General features: G+C 35.3%; 1 protein-coding gene across 4 annotated transcripts in view; it reads left to right on the top strand.

Moving 5' to 3' along the window:
- The first annotated feature begins 965 nt into the window (after positions 1-965).
- LOC103514531 (mpv17-like protein 2) overlaps positions 966-4,238 on the top strand; it is a 12,780-nt gene continuing 9,507 nt past the window's right edge. For 2 of the 4 annotated variants that reach the window (XM_008479425.3, XM_017446268.2), the window contains exon 1: positions 966-1,132. The gene's annotated coding sequence lies outside the window, so the exon portion shown is untranslated. Of the gene's footprint in view, positions 1,283-4,238 lie in introns of all 4 variants that reach the window. The other 2 variants (XM_026827477.1, XM_017446269.2) reach the window with 1 other exon arrangement.

Below are 4,238 nucleotides of genomic sequence, written 5' to 3'. Positions count from 1 at the left end.
TACCTATCATGTAAGTAGCAGGTAAAAGATACCTAAGTATGCACACTAAAATAATCTTAAATGTAAAATTAGATAAAAAGGTACTTGAACAGTATGTAGGTAGGTAAGTAAGTAGGTAACTACATTATTGTACTCGAATTTCTTTCTAGATTACTGAGGGTAGGTAGTATTTTAGACCTTTTTTTCCAAAAAGAAAGTGCAATCTCAGGCTTAAAACTTTGGAAAATCATCAGTTTCTAATCTACATTTTTTTCTTTAATACCTACTACCCTTAAGTACCTATGTACCTACCTACCTCTACCTTCAGTCTTTTTCAATCTAATATTTTTTTACATTTTCCATTACTTAAGTAGAAAGAATTTTCTACTAAAAAAAAGAAAAAGTAGGTTTAGAGTGATTTCTCTAGCTTTTGACTTCCTCTTGACTTTTGCCATTTTAAATCTAAGAATTAAACAAATTACCTAAGTAGATACCAATTATTCATTAATTACTCACCACTATTTTATGATTTAAAACCAAAAAATATCAAATAAGAATGTAAAATAAAAATCTAAGAATTAAACAAAGTACCTAAGTAGATACCAATTATTCATTAATTACTCACCACTATTTTATGATTTAAAACAAAAAAATATTAAATAAGATGGTCATCCAATGTCTTTTTTGGTTTTTTGGTCTTTGGAAAAAAAAACTTTGAACACAGCCTACACTTCACTTCTTGCCTCACACTCCTCACACTCACAGCTCACAGCTCACAAATCATGAAATCACAAAACACATTCACATTACACTAGGTCACTAGGACTAGGGCACTAGGGATAGTTCCGGCATTTCTGTGATTTCTGCCTTCCGGCAAAACGCAAAAGTGACGTCACGTGAAATAGGCCGGGCCAGGTTTAACTATTGAATGAATGAGCGGGGATTTTTGAATTTTATCGTGATTTTTTTTTTGTTGTTTTTTTTTTTTTTAATTTTGGTGATAGGAAGTAGGAAGTATGGTATGGAAGTATCAAAGTAATGAAGTATAGGATAATAGGATGAATGGATATTAGTGATTTGTGATAGTTAATAGTAATGAGTATTGAGTGATTGTTGAAAAAAGACAAGAAGCTGTGAAATAAATACATAAAAGGTAAAATTGTTTCTTTGAAAGTGAATTGGCAGAAAACCCCTAGTTCAAAAATTCAAAGTGACCTAAAATCAGAACTCATCATGAGATGACCACATTGAAACCCCAGTTATTACCAAATGTTCAGAAAATCTTGAAAACCAGTTTAACAAGGTATTCTTCTACAATTAAGATTTCGTGGGTTTATTTAGGTGTAGTTTTAAAGAGGTTTGAAAAGTGAGGATTCATAGAATTTTCTTTTACAACCTCTGGGTAGATCTTGAGATAAATCTTATAACAACCACTAAGATAAATATTATGTAACTACCTACTGGCTACAGCCCATTCCCACCAAGTCTTTGGCAATTATCTAGAAGACACAAAAGTCTTTCCCATGATGTTTTTACTTTTTTTTACCATCATTGATTGACATGTGAAGGCACAAGAGTAAAAAAAAAAAAAAAAATCCAATTCTGAAGCAATACCTAATCATACAATTTGAGGCAATTGAGGTGTTAAAAAAAAAAAAAAAAAAAAATCCAATTCTGAAGCAATACCTAATCATACAATTTGAGGCAATTGAGGTGTCTCATATTTTTTTTTTTATTTTTTTTTTAAGAGGTTTGACAGAGGGAACTGTAACTGCTATGGTCTTATCATCCCGAAATTGAAGAAAAAAGGAAGACAGGATAGGAGAAAGCCAGCCGTTCCGAGAACAAACGTTATCCCATCAAAATTTTAAAAAGAAAAATATTAGAAAAAAAATAGAAAGTAAAAAAATGTGGAAATCCCGTACAGTAGTTTCGAAGATACGATAGAAACCCGGTGCACCCAAACTGAGTCATTTGACTCATAGCAGCAGCACTGTATCGGGCATCTGACATCATACCTACATATCACTAACCCATGCACATAGGAATCAAGGCTGTGGATATCCTTATCATTGTTATCAGCTCCCATTTTGATCGGCCATACCTACATATCACTAACCCATGCACATAGGAATCAAGGCTGTGGATATCCTTATCATTGTTATCAGCTCCCATTTTGATCGGTACTTACAAACTTTCAAAATTGGGAAATGGTTGGAAATATCCATTTTGGGATCCCCTGATGTCCAAAAAGTTGTTTTTAGCCCATGGTCTGTACGTATATCAAAATTGGGAAATGGTTGGAAATATCCATTTTGGGATCCCCTGATGTCCAAAAAGTTGTTTTTAGCCCATGGTCTGTACGCATACCTACATATCACTAACCCATGCACATAGGAATCAAGGCTGTGGATATCCTTATCATTGTTATCAGCTCCCATTTTGATCGGTGAATTTGGCGCCTTTTTTTACAGTAGTATCAAAACAACACGAATATTCAAAAAATGTTATCAGAAATTAAATAGGATATACGTTTATAGCTTAAAATTAACTAAACATGACCGAGTGATCGACTACTGGTGTAAAGTCGACTACTGGTACATTCACCCTACCTATGTACTACAGGTTTAAATGGGAAAAGATGGTACCTATACAAAATATCTCAAGAACAGTTTGTTGTAGAGCAATGAAATTTTGGTATGCTATCCCGGTATGGTCCAAAGTCCAAGACTGTAACATTTTGGTAAAAATTGGACAGTCACTCATCCAGATATCAACCACAGTCAATGTTGCTTTGGACTTAGAAAAATTAAAAAAAAAAATTCAATTTTTTTGATACATTATATGATTCCTTATTATACGGGGAGTATTTCAAGATAGAAAATTTTCCACCAAAAATCGGCCGCCATTGGTGGCTCAGGCTCGGGGAAAAAAGTTCAATTTTTGAACATTTTAAACAATCCCTTATTACGTGGGGAGTATTTTGAGATAGACGGGTGGAGAGAAATGATTCACAGTGAAGCAGAGCGGACAAGAAATGAGAATATTGAAAAGGCGAAAAAGAGGAGAGAAGAAAGAAAATTTTCACATTTTTTTCCTTTAACTTTGACTAGGTACCTTTCATCAACTTTTGTTTAAATAAAGTAAACATTATTATTTAATAATCTTCCCAGTCAGCACACACGATTGGATGTAAGGCTCGAATCAAGCTTACAAATTCACCTGTGTAAGTTGGATGACATCCAGTCTGTAAGCCTAGATCCACTTACTACATAGTTGGATTTAAGCGTGAAAGTGCACTGGTTCCAGGATGTCCTCCAACTGGATGTAGACGTAAAAAGCACACACTTACATCCAGCCTAATTCACGCTTACATCCAGCGCATACGCTGGATTTTGAATGCTTGGATCCAGGCTTGATTTTAATGCTAGATCCAGGTAAATGCGCGCGCATACGCTGGATTTAGAATGCCGCAATCCTACCCAAATCCAGGCTATTAATAAATTCTGATGAGAAAAATAAATAAATAAATAAATAATAACTTTTACAAATAAAATTTCGACATGATATTTTTATTTTATTAGGTACAAAACAATTAAAACAGTTTTAAAATAACAAAAATAATTAAACAAATAGGATCATTGTTATTTCGTACATTTTATTTGGTAAAAAAAAAGCTTTATAATAAGACCAAAATAATACTTGGTAAAACTTTCAATAACTTAATAAATAAAAAAAACTCTTGACTTTTAGTTTTACAAATGTAATATATTTTATCTTTACACGTATTTCGGGTGTTACCCCGAATTAATTCTCAAGATGATATTTAATTGCAACCTTAATTAAATATCATCTTGAGAATGGGGTAAAACCCGAAATACGCGTATAGATAAAACTCGCACTTCGTGCTCGACCCCCCGGGGGCTTCGCGTGTTCGCTACGCGGAGTTGCGTATACGGTCGCGCTGCGCGCTCCCGGAGCTTCGCGGGGTTGTGCATGGGGTCGCGCTTTGCGCTCCCTTGTTTACGGTCGCGCTGCGCGCTCCCGGGGGCTTCGCGGGGTGTGCATGGGGTCGCGCTTTGCGGTCCCTTGGTAACGATCGCGCTGCGCGCTCCCGGGAGCTTCGCGGGATGAGCATGAGGTCGCGCTTCGCGCTCCCTTGGCTTCGCCCATGAAATCTAATATCGTCCCTGAGTTTTATAGAAACGTAGGTTACACAAGCGGCTGTGTTAAGGTTAGATATATTAAATTTGTAAAAC

This window comes from Diaphorina citri, unplaced genomic scaffold (genome assembly GCF_000475195.1).
Source record: "Diaphorina citri unplaced genomic scaffold, Diaci psyllid genome assembly version 1.1 scaffold1164, whole genome shotgun sequence".
NCBI lineage: Eukaryota > Metazoa > Arthropoda > Insecta > Hemiptera > Psyllidae > Diaphorina > Diaphorina citri.
Note: the sequence above shows the minus strand (reverse complement) of the source record. Positions and strands in the feature narration are given on the sequence as shown.